Source organism: Manacus candei, unplaced genomic scaffold (genome assembly GCF_025592945.1).
Source record: "Manacus candei isolate 608988 ecotype Guabito, Panama unplaced genomic scaffold, ASM2559294v1 h1tg000065l, whole genome shotgun sequence".
In the NCBI taxonomy this organism is placed as follows: Eukaryota; Metazoa; Chordata; class Aves; order Passeriformes; family Pipridae; genus Manacus; species Manacus candei.
Window position 1 is genome coordinate 13,604,508 of NW_026138113.1, and position 21,110 is coordinate 13,625,617.

General features: G+C 41.2%; 1 protein-coding gene across 1 annotated transcript in view; it reads right to left on the reverse strand.

The window, feature by feature from the left end:
* LOC127479160 (uncharacterized) overlaps positions 1–21,110 on the reverse strand; it is a 252,120-nt gene that overhangs the window by 4,473 nt on the left and 226,537 nt on the right. The gene's annotated exons all lie outside the window — the stretch shown is intronic.

The following is a 21,110-nucleotide window of genomic DNA, read 5'->3' on the forward strand; positions in this document are numbered from 1 at the left end:
TAGTAGTCTCGGTGGGTTTAGTACACCAGAGGAAATGCTAATTAAAACTTAAATTCTTCCTGGTATAACAAGGAGCTCTAACTCTAGTAGCAAATGAATGTTTTGCATACTGATAGATATTCAAACACTGATTTTTAAGTAGATGAGGGTGAACCCTTAAATGATTCAGATCTGCTGAAGGCTCACTTGAGAGCACTGATAACTGTGTTACATCTTGGAGAAATCCACCTAAGGAACATTAAACAACCTGGAAAACTTCCCTCATTCTCAATAGAAATGGTGTCAACTTTGCAGAGTCCAAACAAACATAAAGCAATTCAAATGCAAGGGAAATGTAAATGTTTAAAAATATGGGGTAAAAGAAAGAAAATCCTTCTACCGACCATGCTTCCCTGCATGTTTTTTCTGGTACCTTGCTAAGCAGGAGAGATTTATTGAGGTGTATTGGTCTGTGGCAGGTACAAGAAGACTGACTGTGCATTTTTTTGTTCATGTAATTTGATTTGCAATGTTCAGCCAACCATTTGGTACCTTCTTACACCACCTTCTTCATCATTACCTTCTTGAAAGTAGACTCCTCTGATAGCCTAAGGGTTAAGCAGACACACAAGAAAGATGGAGAGGGGATTTTTTACAAGAGCACGTTGTGACAGGACAGAGGGGAATAGGTTCCCACTGACAGAGAGGAGGGTTAGATGGGATATTGGGAAGAAACTGTTCCCTGTGAGGGTGGGGAGGCCCTGGCACAGGTTGCCCAGAGAAGCTGTGGCTGCCTCATCCCTGGAAGTGTCCAAGGCCAGGTTGGACAGGGCTTGGAGCAACCTGGGCTAGTGGAAGGTGTCCCTGTCCATGGCAGGGGGTGGAATGGGATGACCTTAAAGGTCTCTTCCAAACCATGCTAATCTATGATTCCAATTATATAATAATTCCAATTCTAATTATACAATAGTAAGGCTTTTGTCTTAGTTTTATGCTTCTCTTTTACATGTTGATGTACTGAGCAAATTCAGACATGAAAAAGACTTTCCTTCAAAGTGACAGTCCCCCACCTGGACTGGAAACCCTTTGGCTTGAAATTTTATATCCATTCAAAAAGGTAAGCAAACAGCATTATGGTCTTTCCCTGCCCCATGGAGAATGATATCTGGGAGTTGTTTACACCCTTACCAAGGTTAGGCTGTATATCAGCGTGTGCATCCTTACCCTGGGACAGAAAGTGTGGCTGAAGGGTCCTCCCTTCCGAAGGGAGTGTGCTCATCTCTGCCAGAATAAGTTCAGGGTCACATTGCAAATCTGCTCTGTTGTACTCTAAAGACTGGGAATATTGATGAAAATCTGTTTGACGGCTTAAATTCATCTGATAGTCTGAGCTTGAAGTCATTTGGGCAATTAATGTTCATCTTTGCAACCACTCCAAGAAAGGGTCAAACCTGGGAGTGATCTGTAAATTACTGGGGATCTGCCTGGCACGGACACAGAGCTGCTCCCTGGGAAAAGCAGCTGTGAGGAGGAGAGTGCACCTGGCTCTGCCCTCAGCACCACACTGCCTCCTTCACATCTTGCTTCTTTTATCCTTATGCCCCTGAGATACTGGAATAAAGGGTAGCTGCTTTTCAGTAAGGAACAACTGCTCATCCCATCATGGTTTACTTGGGAGCCTTGTGAGGTAAAAGCAGAATAGTCATTTCGGGAAAAAAGAATTTAAAAAAGAAAAAAAGAAAAAAGAAAAAAAAAGAAAAGGAAAGGAGAAAAAAAAAAGAAAAAAGGAAAAAGAAAAAAGAAAATAGAAAATGGAAAAAAGAAAAAGAGAGAGCTTGCAGTGTGTGTTGTTTGTGTGTTTGATGATAAACCAGAGTGGTTTCTATAGGCTGGAAATGCACAGAGCACAACTGGAGGGTAAGAAACCAAAAGAAGCTGAGATTACTTTTGTAGTTACTGCTCAGGAGTCTAAGCTCCCTCTGCTCAGTCATTACTGGCTCAAGTGCATAAGTCAGATGGTGGCCTTTGTCTACTTTACCCTTCCTTATGTAATTAATATACAACCATAGAATCCCAGAATGTTTTGGGTTGGAAGGGACATTAAAACTTATCCAGTGCCACCCCCTGCCATGGGCAGGGACACCTCCCACTAGCCCAGGTTGCTCCAAGCCCTGTACAGCCTGGCCTTGGACACTTCCAGGGATCCAGGGGCAGCCACAGCTTCTCTGGGCAACCTGGGCCAGGGCCTCCCCACCCTCCCAGGGCAGTGATGCTGCATCGAAGATGTGAGTAAGGAGGAGATACAGAAAATGTACCACACCCCCATGTCCTCACTAGCAAGGAGAGTGGCATCTGCTGAGCTTGGAATGATTTCTCTCTCCTGTAATAATGTAAGGGGTGAAAAAAAAGAATTGAAATCAATTCTTATTGACTTGAAAGCAGAAATAGGTTTGCTGGGGATAGTAGTGGACACTGCAGAAATTCAAGTTGTGGCAGTTTCCAGCTATGTAGTCCCTTTGGATCAGATGTTAATACACATCTGGGAGCCAGAATTTCATTCACATACTCTTTATTCCTTGAAAATAATACCTGAAAACACGCCTCCTGAAATTTCCCCCCCCATTCCTTTCACAGCCATCCAGACTGCACAGCTGATTGAGCACCATGTGCTCTGCCCGTGGCTTTGACAGACATTTATTTACCCTTGGCTCATAATTCCTATGTACAGAACAGCTATGACACAACCCTTGAAGTTTCCTTAACAAAGTGATTTTGGTGGCATTTACTCAAAAAAGATGCAGAATTCAAAAACAGCCTGCAGAGAACTTTTTCTGGAAGCAGTCTCCAGTGTCAGACAGATTAAACAGTATGGGGAGAGCTCTGGCTGCTACAGATTCACTTTTGTCTGTTTCCAGGTGCTTCCAGCCAGCAGGAAAACAACAATGGAGCCCACTGCAGCCATGGAAAAACAACAAACGTTCTAGTCTCCCTATCAGTGTGTTGTTCAGCATAGGTTAACACTGATATATCCACAAAATCCTTGGACCTTGAAAGTTTGAGGCAACTTTACTTCAGAAATGGATATATCTTTTAAATCCGTTTGGCAACCTGGCAGTGGATTAGCAAATATATAAGGAAAATGCACAACAGCTTATATATCCATCTTCTATTCTGACAAGTCAAGTTTAAATTATTGATAACAGACTTGTAAACATACTCCTATGTCATGCAAACCTGACTTACTTTTTGAGATTTTCTGATGGGTCTGTAATTGAAGCTTCTTTTCTCAGAAGCTGAAGGAAGGTAATGTATATTTTTGCAATATCAAAGTGTAATATCAGTTCAGCTCATCTGTGATGAACTATCACTAAGGAAAGAAAAGTTTTTATAAAACTGGAATTCTGTTCCTGACACACAATGCACAGACTTTGCTGCTTCACAGCCGACACTCCTACCCATAGTCTAAGCCAATAAACTAACTCAATAAAAGGAATACACTTTCTGTAGAATGTCATTTTAAACAGAAAAACCAACAGCAAACCTAAAGCTTAAAATTAAACAGACGTAAATCACAGTGCAAATAATTAATTTAAAAACATCCCCTTGTACCTTTCAGAAAGCCATCCACCACACAAATCCATCCCAGGACAGAAACATTATTAACCACATTGAGAGAGAGCACCCATGGTTTTTTGCTGCGTGACAAACTATGGCAGGACACCACCTCAATGCCCAACACAAGGTGACTAATCGCAGCTGAAGGAAGGCAGATGTAGATTTAGATATTAGCAAGAAATTCCTTCCTGTGAGGGTGGGGAGGCCCTGGCACAGGTTGCCCAGAGAAGCTGTGGCTGCCCCATCTCTGGAAGTGTCCAAGGCCAGGTTGGACGGGGCTTGGAGCAACCCGGGCTAGTGGAAGGTGTCCCTGCCCATGGCAGGGGATGGAATGGGATGATCTTAAAGGTCCCTTCCAACCCAAACCATTCTGGGATTCTGTGATTTCTGACAAGAAACAGCCAACATCAAACTTAATGTTCATTTGTGAGTGGTTTAGTTTTGGTTTTGCTTCAAAATGGTTATTTATCAATAGAGAAGGTGCTGTTGGTGTGGTTAATGTTGAACAAAAATGCAAGTGCTGGGTCAGTTTGGCACATCGGGCACACTCCATGTGCTGTGATAATTGTGCTGCTTTAGTAACCTTGAATACAGCCCAAACAAATTTACTGAGACTGCAAAAATATGCTGTGGAAGAACGGAAATCTTTTTCGTCCTGTGCCCCTAGCCTGTACTTAACCCCTAAGAAAACACAGAAGATTAAGAGAGGTCCCTGAAGCACACACAGCAAGTGCCTTCCAACAACCTTGAATTTTCAGGCAAGGAGTACAACAGTATGGCACTGGCCATGCAAACAAGACTGATACCAACAGGCTTTTGGTCCTCCCCTCTCTGTACGTGTTTCACCTATAACTGGTATTTTCTGAGAGGTAGAGTCTTGTTTCTCTCTTAGAATTGTCATTCCAGAATACAAATCTGAAAAGGTTGTTTATATGCTGAATGACAATTTCTTCCTTTCTCTGTTGCTGCCAAGGTATCAGCAGTACAATACTTTATACCATATGTATATATATATACTTAAGTATACTTATATATATTTTATTCTGTCTTTACATAATGTTAAGTATCCTTTTTCAGACTCCAAGTATGATTTTATGCCCTTCAGATCTCTCCTCCTTCATTCCAGATTTTTCAGCTCAAAACATTATTTTAAACATTGATGATGGTTGCTCTGTTTTGCCGTGGAGCAAAGAGAGTAACTCTGATGACTCAATCTTTTCTCATATTCCAGAGTATCTACAACTTTATTGTAACAAATGGTATAAACCTTGAAACTTCAACAACAAACTAGAAATTCCCAGTCTGCTCTCCTGTCTTCTGGATAATTCAATAAGTATGAAACCTATTTGAGTGGCATTAGATCCCTTCAAACTACAGTTTCTGGAGTTTCTGAAGATGTGTGTTGTTATTGGAATATTTTTTTGCTTTCTCTTTGCTGGGATTTATATATTTGAAAACAAAATCAAAATAGCTGTATTAATGGACAAATTGGAAGGGACAGGAACTGGTAAGGTTTTAGGGAGTTTCTCTACTGTCTTTAGGCACCAGATGCTCACTTAGAATGGAGTTCCAATGCCTATGGACATAACCATGTGATTTTACTCTTTTAAGATAGGATACATCCTGCTGTCTTACCACTTGATTGTGAACAAGATTTTCATTCCTCCTGACAAGTACAAAAAATACTTGTGTGTGTGCAGCTGCAGTTACGTAATTTCCAACCTGCAGACTCCATATTTCCCTACTATGTTTTATGATAGCTGTGTCGCACATTCAAATTCACAAAGGTCACATTAATGCCTCATTAATGTCTCATTAATGCCTGTTAGTGCAGCAACCAGCCAGTCAGAGGAGAAATCCAGAAATGGGTGTTTAGCTATAACTGCACTAACAATTCCCTTAGTTCTTTTTTTCTTTGAATCTCCCTTCCTAGATACGAATCAAGAGCTCATTTTCTTATAAAAGTGATTCATACCAGCAGCAAGACGAGAAGAACTGTGCTGATGACTGATCATCTTAATATATTGAGTGTTTGCAAGGATCCTGAGCTGTCTAATGTACTTAGTTATAATCAGATGATAACTGCTGTGCTTAAGGAGTTTAATTTACCTTGGACTACATTTCATATGTCATTCCAGCTCCCTGATATCACTGCTTTTAGGAAAAAAATTTCAATTATAAATCAGCAGGAGCATATCTATAAATTCAGCAGAAGAGACAGATTAGAGAACCTTGGTACCAGTTCAATTTTCCAGTCATATTCAACTACGTTTCTACCAGGACAGGGAAGGGATATAGAAAATGGTTTCATTAAGAGTCTGTGTTTATGTATTTAAATAGTGCAGTTTTTCAGAAGGCACAGTCCAACAGTGGCAGCCAGCCAGTGATCATTTGTTAAAACTGTTCAAGGGTTTGAGAGCAACAATCGTTTATCTGAAGGAAGATTGCAAACTGCATTTTTATACTTCTCCAGGCTCCTAATGGCGTGGAAATAGAGAGTTTCACTTTTGCTCCATCCAAGGTATATAATAGCATTAATGATCACCTTCATTTCTTTGTTACATCTGCTTCTACCGGTGTTCAACTAATACCTCCTGACCAAGAACCAGCAATTCCAGGCAAAAGTAGATTTACTAAGTGCTTTCCCTATCAGACAGGTATATTTTGGCTATATTCATAAAATATTCAAAATGAAACCACAATATCTGCTAAAGTCTTAGCAAGATAGTTTATGAAAATATTTGCATGATAACACCAAGAAAATACTCATGACTGAGAGGTTGTTTGCAGGGAGTGATGCTGCCAGAGGTAAGTGAACTGTGTATTGAAGGAAAGTGATTCCCCTGCTAATAAAACCAGTTATGTTGTGAAGTCCCAGAGCAGAGAAGAAATCACCAAACCTGAAGTCTCTTAAAGGAATATACTTGGAAAACAAAAATTAAAAAGAAAAAAAAAAGGCTTTGCTTTGGGTAAAATTTTATATTCTTGAAGTCTAAAACACACATCATCTTTTTTATACACACACAGATAACACTTATATATTGATCAGCTGGTGGTGCAAGTAACTTCCTGTAAATCAGGCAGCCAAGCACTCGTTATTAGGTAACTTGTGCATTTTAAAAAATCTAACTCAATCCATAATTTTAGTAATCTGAATAAAAAAAACTTGCAGGCTATTTCCATCAGAAGGGGAAGATGAAGTTGTGGTCTCTGGATGCAAACAGCTCTTGATCTACAGTAGCACTGTGAGCAAAGCAGAGAGGTGGCATTTGGGGCCAGAAATGGAAAGCTCTGCTACTTCCAAGGTTGGATTTTTTATATGCCACTAACACATTTCTGCAGGAGCCAAATTCAGCTTTATCCCACGTCACAAATCCTGCTGTCATAATTCCTACATCTGCCATATCTCCTCTATTTTTATTGAGACTTAACTGAGTGCATTGAAAGGTCAAGGAATTTTCACCTCTAAGTGAGATATGGATTCTTGTGTGGTAAAAGGGAAAAAGAGCTTAACGAGGAAAAAACCTTGCTAAGTAAGCTAAATAAAAACCTCATTCTCTTCTGAATTAGATTAATTGATGAGATTATATTTGCAAAGGTAAGTACTGGGGCTAGGACCTGTTCTTTAATCTTCCAGAAGAAAGTGATGAGTGGGTGTTAATTACCATTCTACAAGCTTCCTTCTCCTTGTAAGAGCTTGATAAGTAGAATGTTAACATTTGTTTCCCACTTACACTTTATTGTCTGCCCAGTTTCTCTGTTCTTCATTTTTTGTGATAATTTTTGAACTGCCATATTTTAGAAAAGAGAAATCTGAATGCGTTTCTCTTGTTGCCGGACAGCAGCTGAGATCAAGGCCAATATTTATTTCAGCATTATTTTATCTTATGAAATTAAATGGAACTGTATTGATAAATCTTTTTTTTGATGTATCTACTTCAATTTTCAGAATTAAAATGCCTTCTTTAGTTCATATATAGTCGATTTTTGTCACAAAAAAAAATTGGGCTGAATAAGAGAGCATACAGACAATATAGTTTTCAGCTCAAAAAGGGACAAACCTCAGCTTCACAGTTTGGACCTGTTGCCAAACATCAGTGAAGAAATAGGAAAAAACTGTTTTCCCCAGACAGTGGTACTTCACCAACATAAGAGTAAACACACACACACATGCAGCATTAGTTACCATTTTACATTTTTCAAATGTGGATAAAATATTTAACTACAAAGTTTAATACAGATTTTTATCATCCCTTAACCAGCTTTATTTCCAAACATTTACACTTAGTGAAATGCAGGGACAAAGTAATAAAATAGAATCAAATGCAAAATAGATTTAAGGTCCAGCTGGATTTCTGATGTATAAAATTATTCCACATTACAATCTCTTTTATTTTTATATTGACTAAAAAGAACAAAAAAAGCCGGGATTCATAGAGAGAATTACTTTTACTCAAGGAGAGAATGATTTCTAGAGTTGGATGCAGAAACTATTATGGACAATATAATTGGCATCCCATGCTAGAGGGGTTGGAGCCTGACGAACTTAAATGTCTCTTCCAACACAAGTCATTCTGTGATTTTATGACATAAGGATTTCAATAGCAGAGTCTTAAAGGTAAATAGACACCTAATGATATGTGCTTGAATTTTTTGAATCACTGACTCTCTGATTTAAACCAAAATGAAGTGTTTAAATAAAAATGAGGCATTTAAATCAAAACGAGGCATTTAAATGAGCATCAGGTGTAGAGGATTTGATTTGTGAAACAATTTGTGCATCACCAAAGCAGAGTAGGATCCAGTCCCACTCAGGTGCAGTTGACAGTAAAGAGAGACTCCCAACCAGGGATATCCTGCTCCCCCTGCTCTTGCCTCCATCCTGCAGTCAAGAGTCCTTTCCTACATCCATCCCAGGGGGAGTAAAATCTGCTCCTGCTCTGTGGTGGGTGTCTTGCAGTGGCTCCCATTTTCAGGAAGACCTAGGAGAGGCTACTCTTAAAAGGGCTGGAGTGGAGTCAAAATGAATAATAGCTTGTGCAGCCTCCAAGCACTGCTGGAGCCACTGAGTATTAACAAACAGAATTAACATTTACAGGTTAAAGATCTGTTTGGTTGGTGGTTATTTTTCAGCATTAAACATAGTTTACAGCTGGCTGATTTATGGGCATGGAGTCATTTAAGATATTAAACAGTACCAAGTAGCTGTTTCATAGCTGCTGAGCTGCTTCAAGTCTTCCACCCAGCTCCTGTGTCATCCCTCTTAAACAAAGGGACCATTAATAAACTGCTCTGTGCAGAACAAGAAAGGACTGAGCACTGCAGCCTCATTTCAGAGGTAATAGACTTCCTAATGAGCAAATGCCACTGCAATAGTTTTAGGCTATTATTTTTAGTAATGTATGTGCCTTGCTATAGCTCTGCATGTGGTAAGCCCAGCTCAAGGAAAACATTCCATGGTTATTCACATCACAGTCCGTTTTGTGATATTTTTCTGTAAAGAGATCCAGACAAAAGCTTCCACAGGACCATGTGCTGAGGTCAGAGCCAGTTATTATTTAAGAAAATATTGTTGAAATCAATGAGAACTGGTGTAGGAGTGGGAGGAGGGACCGTAGCAGTAGTCTCTCAGGGTTTCATTCCATATCTGTCTTTAAAAGAAAGATACAACTCACACTCTCTCAGCTCTTTGTGTGTTACTTGAGTGGAATGATTTGGAGGGGGCAGGGAGAGAGAGAGATGCTTATATCAGGTTTGCTCATAAACCTAAAATTTTGGCAGACAGTATAGAGAACTTTGAAATTACCAAATATTTCAAGGGAATGTGGGGTAAGTACTGAGTGAACTTTAAAACACCTCCTGAGATCTACAGGAGGATTTATGGTAGCTATTTGAAACCAAACTAAATATAGAGATTTCACATCATTCCAATCCCAAGTTAGACTATGCTGGCAGTTCAGGCTGGGTTCTCCTTTGAGCTTTCAGTTTTGTTTGAATCTGAAACTCAAAGCAAAACTTGGGAGATGCAAACATATCCAGACAGTTTCCCCCTGAAGTGCTAACTGACTGGTGAACCAAAAACCAGTTGAACTCCAGTCTATTTAAAATCCAGCAGGGAAACACTTGGCTAAGGAGAACATTTTATTCCCTTACATACATAAAAGGCAGATAAAATGGTAGTACAGCACCAACCACACAAGAGCATATTTAGAGGACAATGAGAAAGTCTCTGCTCCATACAATACATTTTGATAGAGGGTGTCACATCACCTCCTTGAACATCTGTATGAGCTGCGACTTCACCTGTGCACAGCTTGGGAAAAAAAGAACATGTCCAGAACCACTACACTGTCCACCTCCCTTCCTTGTTCCTCTCCAAGATAACTCAGTTTGAAAGAAATTTTGGGTGAAGGGCTTGATGACCATCTTCCTCCTGCTGTTGGCTGCCAGACCTATGACTTCCACAGTGACACCTCAACAATAGCAGAGACAAAAATGCTGCAGCACTGCCAAAGGTCTCCTTAGAGAACAAGAATAATGTTTATAATGGAAGCCTTTCATAGGAAACTGGGAAAAGGGAACTTGAAACAAGGATGATTTCCTTGTATGGCAGGTAAGAGGAGGGGGCTCTCACCGCAGGCATGCAGAGTTAATGAGAATTAACCATGGGCAGCACAGTACTGGACTATACAAGACAGATTCCCATTGGGAAGAGGGAAAGGACAGTCAAGAGCCCGTCTCACACTAGATAGAACATCTGGCCAGTGACTGTTCCATTCAGGCAAATTACCAGGTGGGTGTTCAGTGTGATTTACCATTTACAGGCTCTGCTTTGCTGCACACATACAGAATATTCACTTCTGAGCACTGACTCCTGGTGTCCTGCTGGTCCCCCGAAGCAGCAGCTCCTCTAACAAAGGCTTCACATCACCCAGAAGTACTCAGAAGTACTCAGATGCATTAAACAGCTAAAAAAAGTTCATTTTGTGATGTAAAGAGCTGCAGCTATAGAAATAGGCAATTTCACAGTCACCCAGAAGCAAGGAAAGGGCAGAGGAAAAAGTGACAGTAAGAGCTGGGATGAGCTAACTGAAAAAAAAGGAATATTGTGTCTCCAAAGGGAGGCAGCAGTACAATGATCATGTCAAGAGAAGGGACAGGGATGGGCAGTGTGGGATTTCTGTCAGTAATAATCGAATAGTTTGAGCTCAGTTCATATATTCTTGTCACTCTTCAGCCACCAGTGTAACAGAGAGGATCACACTGTGGAAACCACCTTGTCCTCCACCACCAGGTCTCAGATGGAACCTGTCTTCAAGGCTACAGTTGGAACTGCACTTCTGATGAAGGGCCTTCAGCTTAAGAACTGTTACAAGGCAAAATTTATTGCTATCATAATTACCATTCCTATGTTAACAGATGGGCAGATGAGATTGTGAGAGTGTTATTTGCTCAAGGTCACACAGGAAATCTATGGCAGAACCCTGGTTTGAACACAAGTCCTTAGAGGCCAAACCAAATGCTTTAAGCTCAAAGCCATTCTTTTTTCCTCAAACAGCCCAGCTGGCACTTCACTTACAGAGTGCAGCAGGTAAGGACTGACATTCTGAGTGCTTTCAGTTGATATTATCAGCATATAGCAACAAAGATGTGCAATGGAGTGCTGGCAGCCAAAGGGATAAGTGATGATTGTAAGAGAAACTGTTTGTGTTTCTAGCCATCTGTTGGCAAATAACCCAAATTATTATTATTATTTTTAGGAGTGCTAATTCTGCCATAGCTGTATTTCTGGGGTAGGGGAGCTCTCCTCTGGTAGTGGATGGCTGAGAAAAAGTATTTGCTTCTGGGAGAAAACTGAAACACAAAACTTCATAAACTTCTAACTCAACCTACTGATAAAATCCAAGGGCTTTACATTCACAAGTTTCTTATTAAACATAACCATAAGATCTGGATAACGAAAAATATTACAGTGCATTAAGAGAGCAAAGGTGCAGGTGACATACACAGGATCTTAGCATGCGAAGCTTATGCTTTCTAAGTTTTAAATCTCTCCTGCTGCAATTACTGCAAAAGAAAAACAGCTTTCATAAGCAGCATCCCTTTCTCTCCACACACAAGGTACCTTGCTCTGTCTGACCCTCACACAAACAACAATTTAATTCCTGCCTAACCAAAGTGCCTGAGTGTCCGAGCAGTGTAACAGGTACCAGCTGTGTCTCCTTATGTGCTCTGGGAAAACAACAACAACAGCTGCAGGAGAAGAGCAGAGCACGGAGGGACTGCTGCTCAGGACACACAGGGCACGGTACTGAAGGCTCTATTGTCAGGCACACAGTGTCTTTCTCACTTGCAGCAAAAGAAGGCAGAGCAGAAGGCAGCTCCTCTCCAGAGGAGCAGGGCAGCAGTGAGGACAGTCTGTGGCTGAGCACAAAGCTGGGGAGGAAGGGCTATCCCTACCGCTGAGTTTGGGTAGGAACTTGTAAAACAAAACTTAAAGACTAACTTTTTCTTTAGCTATCATAGGTGTCCTCCATGGAATTAGGTGAGCATTCCCTCACACTTACATAAACTCTGCAGTTCTTTCCTGCCACTAGACAAAGGTATCCTCGACACCACACACATCTGTGAAGTTAGTGGAAAACAAATTACACATTCTGATTTATTGTCTGCTTTGGCTCAAACCAACAGGACTATGCATTAAGGGGGGAAATAACCTCCATACTGTCTGTATATTTATAACCTTGTCATTTAAATGTTTGGCAGCCTTTCAGCTGCTCCATATGGTCATTGTATTAAGCTTTACCATAAAAGGAACTAAGAAGCATAGTGGAAAGAAAGCTGATATTGTATGGCTTAAAAGTCTGGCAGTAAAAATAATAATCAAGGAAAATTTTCAATAATGGTCATTTGTGGTACCTCAGGAACTTCAAAGGCCTTGTAATGAAACACTCAAACACTGCTGGCAGACTGTCCTTATACAAGATGACTTAGAATACACACATCAAAGCTACTGTTAACCTTGTGCTTTACATAAATAGACATTTTTTTTGGAAGGTGACATCAGAAGGAGACAAAATTAGAATTTAGAAATTGGAAAAATTCTACACTGTTTGAGGGGTAGTATAAAATAGCAAAGAAATAAAGTCTTCTGGAAGAAAGTTTGGAAATGGGCCTGATAATTTACACTTATCAGAGTATTATGACATGGCTAGAAACAAACTAAATTTGACAACATCATACATGCACTGTTGTACTTCTGTACACATTTGCAATTGTTGTATCAGCACCTGGCTGCAGATGGGAGGCCTCTTCTCCCAAGCTGCTGTCCTTAGGCAGAATTCAAAGCAAAGCTAAGACAAATATCAAGGAAAAATAAACTCAGTTCAACCTCTCACCCTTAAGTTTGTATCAGCTTTGCAGGTTTAGAAGTTTGTGGTTGTTATTTAGGAGCTGAGTCTTTGTACTTTGAGATGCAAAATATTCTCTTTACCGTTAGCTAATTCTGATTTTTTTGTGTGTCACAAGGGTTTCTCTTGAAATCCAGCAATGGACCAGAGGCAGTTGAAACAACTCCCACAGCAGCATGTCCTCATAGCCCCATGGGACTTCCTGAGAACTGGGGGGCCCTCCTCTGTGGAGAACAAATCACAATTGTTTCCCCTACAAACCTTCCTACTTTCAAATTCGAATCAAAAGTACCCCAGTTATTGAACACCATCTGTGACTCCGTGCAATGGAAATAATCTGTTGCCTCTTTGGAGAAACTGAGCCTGGAGTGCGACCCCAACACTGCTCACATGGCAAATGATTTGTACAGTAACTTCAATTGCGGGTGGATAGAGAGAAGGTATAATTTAATTAATAAAATGAAAATCTAAAACTCTTCTGAACTCAGGACTTTTTCCTCCTCGTGAACTCTCCAAAATGTTCCACATTATTTTCTATTATTACCCAGAGTGTAAGTGAAGAGTTGAAATACCAAGCTGACCTGCCACCTGGGACAGAGCTATCCAAATTCTTATACTCAATATCCAATCATTAGTGGCGGTCTGAAAAATAAAAGCTAGACACAATCCCAGTATGGGGAAACTGGAATAGTTTATTGAACACGAGAACACTATTTTAAAGGCATCTGGGGCTGTATGTTAATGAAGGGGACAACCTATGTTAATTGGGGAGTTACACAAATTTTTACTGCAATTTCCAAATAGTTAATTTTTCTTCTAGTAGGATTACATGGGGGATAGAGGGATTACAGGGGTTTAGACATGGTTTGATACAATCATCTCAAAAGTCCTTTCTGATTTCTGCTGGAGCCAAGCTTGATCCATGAGGTAGAACTTTAACAGGTCTTGTGAGAAGGGTCCAGCTCCTTCAGATCACGAGGTTTTTGTCAGCCCTTGTTTTCCTTGCTGAAAACTGGGTTTGGGCTCCCACAATCATTTCCTATTTCCTTGCCCTCTTGCTTGTGCCACTTGATGAGCCTTTCCCCTGCACAGCTCGTCCCACATTACCAAAGCACACAATGTCACTGAACAGTTTCCAAATGTAATATTTATACCATAGCCATATTTAGACAAGATCACCAGGAAACAGTCAATCAACCACCACTCACAGTCAGAGGAGAATTCACGTTTTACATTAATAATAATAAAATTCTGAAGATTAATATCTACAGCAGTGGAGGGTAAATCAATAAAACTAGTGGCATATTGCAAAATTGTGGGAGGCGTGTCCAAAGGCACGAGAGATGTGCCAGGGCAGTGAAGCCAAAAGAACATGCGCCGTCATATGTAACTCTATTGGCTGAAGAAGTCACATGGCATGTAGGGATAAAGGAGCGTGGATTTTGAAATAAAGTCTCTTTGTTCACACCACCATGAGGAGCAGATTTATTCCTTGTTATACAAGGACCCTGCCGTTACACAAAATCCTGTAAGCTAAGACATCCAGAAGCAGCTCTCCAGTGACTCAAGAAAATTCCAGTTCCCTTGCCATCTTCTGCCCTAGTCTATGCTTTTTAATATTAATTTCCTTGTGTGAAATGTCTAATTATCCTTCAGTATAATCTGTGCAATTCTTTTGGCTCATACAGTGGCATGTTAACTGCAGTGATCCTTTGTGAGAAATTTCTGAATTATTAAATGATTTATATGTAAAAAAAGAAATTCCCAATGGAATTCATCTGGTCTCTATTAGTCAAATAATTAATAATTTTGTTGACATTTGCACATATTTTTCCAGTGTGATTATGGGATAGTATTTAATGAACAAACTACTTTTGATTAGCAAATTAACACCATCATCTCCTGATCATGAAATAAACCTCAAATCTACCATTCTCTATTTAGGAATCCTCAGGTAAATGTCACTGCAAGACTTTATTGTGTGATGTGTTAGAGAGTCATAGAATGTTTTGAGTTGGAAGGGACCTCCAAAGGTCATTCAGTTCAACCCCCCACCATGGGCAGGGACACCTTCCACGAGACCAGGTTGCTCAGTCTTTGATCACAAAACGTGAATAGATATTGGTGCATGTGGACATGACTCATTATTTCAAGGGAAATACTTTAAAATTAAACTAAATCCAATTTATCCCAACTTAAAACCCCAGAGCAGCAGATAAAGCAGAACTGACTGATCAGAAATATTATTAATACTTATGCATGATTCATTTTTCTTTGCCATGTCAAAACACTTTGGAGTCAATTGTTGTTTTAAATACTTGTATATTCTGAAATTCAAAGTAACTTGTCATTGAAACATGAAATTTGTCAGTACTCTCATTATCTCTGTGCTCAAAAAATTCATAAATACATAAATACACCTTCTTGATTTTAAATGTTTATCATTCTTGCTTTTTTTTGAGAATGATTTGATAGTACATTAATAATGAAAGGTAGAAAATAATCAGGACCTAAGTAAAAATGCTTAATTCAGGAGACAAACACACAAACCAGTTTTAGTAATTAATAGAAAGTCAATGTCTTATCACATTATCACTGAGACTTGCTGGCTCCAGGAAATATTTAAAAGAGATAATACACAAAATAATTCATGAGTTTGTACTTTTTATAAAGACATGAGAATGTGGCTGCATTTTCAAACTGTGCTGCCATTTGTTTTGTGGAATTAGTATGAACACTTTCCAAAAGTTGCTGGTTTTTGAACCAATACCCTGTTCTTAATTTAAAAAAGTAATACTGAGCTACATCGGGGACAACTTTATATACATCCCTTTGATTAGCTGGTATGTGGACACATTTGTATGTCATTCATAAAATCCCGAAATGTATCCAGCTTCTGCCTAAATTTTGTTGCAGGACTTTTTCATTATGGACAATCTCTGGCTGATGTATTTGACAAAACAGAGTAGGAATTGAACTGTTCCTGTGGAAAAATACAGCAATGAATAGTTTTCATAGTGCTCTTTGCACTAACTTTACTGCTGTGAAATCAGTTTACAGGGCACAATTTTGGTCATGTGGGGAACTCTACATGAGATACAAAACATATTATTGTAGCAAGATGCAAAGTGTGATTTCCTTTCCCAAATTCTATCTTGAAATATCAGAGAAGTGACACCTACCTACAGGTATTTATATCTCCCAAACATCAGAAGTAAACATTAAAATAATATATCAAGTTGTACCAGACATCCTAAGTTCTACACTCAGAAAAGCACAAAATCTTACTGCATCTGCTCCTGTGAATGATTGTTTTGGGGTGGGAGAATTCAAACTGATAAAATAAGGTGTTTATGACCACAAAGATGGAATTACGGGCATAAAACTCACTTTTAACACACCTTATAGTAAAAAAGCAAAGCTGTCACATAATGACACGAACAGATGAGAAGTGCCACGTGCATGTGGCATGTCTGGGCAGGTTTGGATCTCCTGAGTGTGCCCACACAGCCACACCCCCCATGCTCACAAGCTGCTCTTGCCCTTCAGGCACCCCCATTTCCTCCCCACACAGCTTGGTTTGGTCTGAAAATATCTTCCAACCAACAGTGTCCATCAGTGTAAAAATGCCCATCAGCAATGTCCATCAACTGTGAAATCCCACGGGGTTATAAAACAGAAAGACTGGGAGAGCTTTCTTTCAAAAACTGTAGTGACCATGTTTGACTATCAGTGGAAAGAAACACTGTAAAATGCATGTCTTCATTAAAAGACAATTATAAGCTGAAGATGCTGATACACTCTTTATGCACCCCTTTAGAACCAGCAAATCTCTCTGTATTGACAGGACAGAAGACTTTTTTCTGCAAGGGAAGTGAGTGTTAAAAGTGCTTGACTTTCCCACTACACAACCTGGACAAAAATAGCTTTTCCCTTGAGTTACGTCCCTACTAATGTGGAAGTGCAACTAGAGGTTGCTAGAATGGGGAGAAAATATTCCACCACTCATTTGTCAGCATGGCTTTGCCTTCTGTAAACAAAGATGTGGTGTCTCCTCACTCGATTATGCTGCAAAGTATTTAGTAACACCTGCAGACCTTATACAAGAAGCCTCTAAATTTGAAACTGATAAAGTTTAATGAGTAACACAAAATCTGAGTGCAGATCACTCTTGTACATCAGCCTCAGAACAGTAAAATTTATTCTCATAAATGAAATGTAAATGAGTGATAAATTTCCTAGAAGACTTTGAAAAAGCATTTGGGTGGTGTGAATATTCTGGTTTGTTTTTTTTCTATAACACTTTAAGAAAGTATTATTCATTCAAATCTTGGGCAGGATGAGCTCGTTAGCCTTCTGGCAGTCATCCTAGGAGAAGGACAACTCTAATCTCAAACCCGGGTAGACGGAACTCAGTTAGCCCTGTAAGGCCATCCATCTAAGAGAAGGTCACTCTAATCAAACCCACCTCCCGAGGACCTCGCTGCCACCGTCCAAGCTCGCTCGGCCCTGGCAGATGAACCTCAGGATTAAAGGGTGGGTTCAGTTCCGCGCACACTGTGTCTCACCTAAAAAATCCATTGCGCAGGCTTGAAGGCCTTACCCACATGCAAAAAGCCCTGTAGCGACGGGCGAGGGTCGGAACGGCAGGTGAGAGGTGCACTGGGAGCCGCAGACCCAACCCTGCATGCAGGAGGTTCAGGGCATTGGTCATTTGAGACTGACCGGAGATGACAGTCTCTTGGGGCAGCACCCTGAACGACCAAGCAGCCTTTCCAAGGACAGCACTGCTTGCTCCACTCGGAGAGGGGCCTAGAAAAGGTGGCCTAACCAAAGCTCATCTCCACTTTCACCCGGTTGGTCAACCACAGGCCAACGGGCATCTTCTTCCAATGTGGTTGCCCAAAGATCAAAAGACAAAGGCACACACCTGCCTCCAAAGGTGTACCTAAATTAACTCTAGCATGTTGGAACATCAGAACCATGCTCGATTCTGCGGATAGCGGACGTCCTGAGCGACGTTCTGCCCTAACTGCCCATGAACTGTCATGTCTCAACATCATCATTGCCGCTCTCAGTGAAGTTCGCCTTCACGAGGAAGGCAGCCTCAGAGAACATGGTGCCGGTTACACACTCTTTTGGTCAGGTAAGCCCAGAACCGAAAAACATCTCTCAGGTGTCAGCTTCATGATCAAAAATTCTATTCTTCCCAAACTTGAAAATCTACCCACAGATCACTCTGACCGCATTATCTCCCTTCGCCTCCCACTCCACAACAACCGACACGTTGTCCTCTTTAGTATATGTGCCCCAACTCTCCAAGCTGACCCTGCCGAAAAAGATAAATTTTACGCTGACCTGTGCCACCTTACCCAAAAGGTGCCTGCAGATGATAAGATCATTATCCTTGGTGATTTCAACGCCAGAGTAGGCAAGAATTTTGATGCCTGGAAAGGAATATTAGGCAAGCATGGTGTTGGAAACTGCAAGGATAATGGTTGACTCCTGCTAGAATTCTGTGCAGAGCAACAACTCACCATCACTAATACTATCTTTCAGCAGAAAGATAGTCTGAAGACAACCTGGATGCACCCCAGATCTAAGCATTGGCACCTCACTGATTATGTCTTGGTGCGACAGAGAGATGCCCGCGATGTCCTCCATACCCATGTGATGCCCAGTGCAGAATGCCAAACAGACCATCGGCTTGTGTGCTGTAAAGTCAACTTCAATCTCAAATTCAAACCTAAACGGGGCAGCATCCCAAGGAGGAGACTCCAAGTTAACAATCTCCAATCAGCCACAGTTAGAGACAGATTCCAGGCAAACCTTCAAACTAGGCTCGAAAACCATTCCACAGATTCTGCAGATTCCTCTCCCGAAACAATTTGGCACCATATTAAAAACAGCATCCTGCAATCCTCCGAAGAATCCTTAGGGTTCTCCCTCAAGAAGAACAAGGACTGGTTTGACGAAAACAATCAAGAAATCCAGGACTTGTTGAGGAAGAAGAGAACCACCCACCAAGCACACCTTGCACTGCCATCCTGTCAAGCAAGAAAAACAACCTTTCGTCTCGCATGCAGCAAGCTCCAACAGAAACTTCGTGACATCCAGAACAAGTGGTGGATCGATCTTGCTGAAAAAACTCAATTATACGCGGATACAGGTGATCACAAAGGTTTCTATGAGGCCCTGAAAACAGCATACAGGCCTACATACCAGGTACAAAGCCCTCTACTCAGTGCTGATGGTCAAACGCATCTGACAGATAAAACCTCCATTCTGAATCGATGGTCTGAACACTTTCAGACTCTCTTCAGTACCAACCGTGTAGTCCAAGACTCAGCAATTCAGTCCATCACACAACAACCAGTAAAGTATGAATTGGATACTGCTCCCACTTTAGGAGAAACCCTCAAGGCCATACAGCAGGTGAAAATCGGCAAGGCAGCTGGGATTGATGGAATTCCACCTGAAGTCTGGAAACATGGGGGCCTTGCACTCCACACCAAGTTTCAGGAGTTTGTGGTGCACTGTTGGGAACTCGGCGAACTACCATCTGACCTTCGTGATGCAGTCATCATCACCTTGTATAAGAAGAAAGGAATTAAATCAGACTGTTCAAATTACCGTGGTATTACTCTGCTCTCCATTGCTGGCAAAATCCTGGCAAGAATACTCTTGAACAGACTAATACCCGTTATAGCAGAAGGAATTCTACCTGAAAGTTAGTGTGGTTTCAGAGCCAACAGGAGCACCACAGACATGGGATTTGTCCTCAGACAACTGCAAGAGAAGTGCAGGGAACAGAACAAAGGTCTCCATGTAACCTTTGTCGACCTCACCAAGGCTTTCGATACTGTGAGCAGAAAAGGTCTATGGCAGATTTTGGAACGTTTAGGATGTCCCCCCCAAGTTCCTTAAAATGATCATCTCACTCCACAAGGATCAACACGGTCAAGTCAGATATGGCAATGCACTTTCTGAGCCCTTTTTAATTAAGAATGGTGTAAAACAAGGCTGCGTTCTCGCTCCTACCCTATTCACAGTCTTTTTCTGCATGATGCTCCAAAGGGCCACGGCAGACCTCCATGATCAGGACAGTATCTACATTCGATATCGTACTGATGGAAGCCCTTTCAACCTAAGGCAACTGAAGGCCCACACCAAGACCTTAAACCATCTTGTCCAGGAGCTGCTTTATGCTGGTGACGCCGCCCTTGTCGCCCACACAGAAGCAGCTCTGCAGCGTTTAACATCTTGCTTTCCAGATGCTGCTGAGCTCTTTGGGTTGGAAGTCAGCTTAAAGAAGACAGAGGTTCTCCATCAACCTGCACCTCAGGAAGTCCCCCATCATCCCCACATCACCATTGGCCACTCAGAGCTCAAATCAGTCCAGCAGTTTAATTACCTAGGCAGCCTCATCTCCTCAGATGGTAAGATTGACGGAGAGACAGACAACAGGATAGCAAAGGCATACAGTGCTTTTGGAAAACTCCACAAAAGAGTATGGCATAATAAACACTTGAAGAAAAGCACAAAGATCAGTGTTTACAGAGCCACAGTGCTGTCTACTCTCTTATATGGATCCGAATCATGGGTCATCTACCGCCACCACCTGTGTCCCCTGGAACACTTCCATCAACGCTGCCTCTGAACAATCCTAAACATCCACTGGTCAGATTATGTGACCAATACATCTGTTCTAGAACAAGCAGCAGTCACAAGTATAGAAGCCATGTTGCTGAGAACACAGCTGCGCTGGGCAGGGCACGTCTCCAGGATGAAGGACCAACCACCCCCTCCCTAAGATCTTGCTTTATGGTGAACTTCCCACCGGCTGCCGCATGAGAAGAGCCCCGAAGAGAAGATACAAGGACTCCCTGAAACAACATCTCAGCCTTGGCCATATTGATCACCATAACTGGTCTACTCTGGCCTCCAATCGGGAGGCCTGGAGACACACCATCTATAACGGAGCTGTCTCCTTTGAGAACACACGCAGGATCACTCTCGAGGAGAAAAGGTAACGCAGAAAGAACCGTGTTCTGCAGAATACACCATCTAAGGAGTCTTTCTGCTGTGCCTTTTGCAATCGGATAT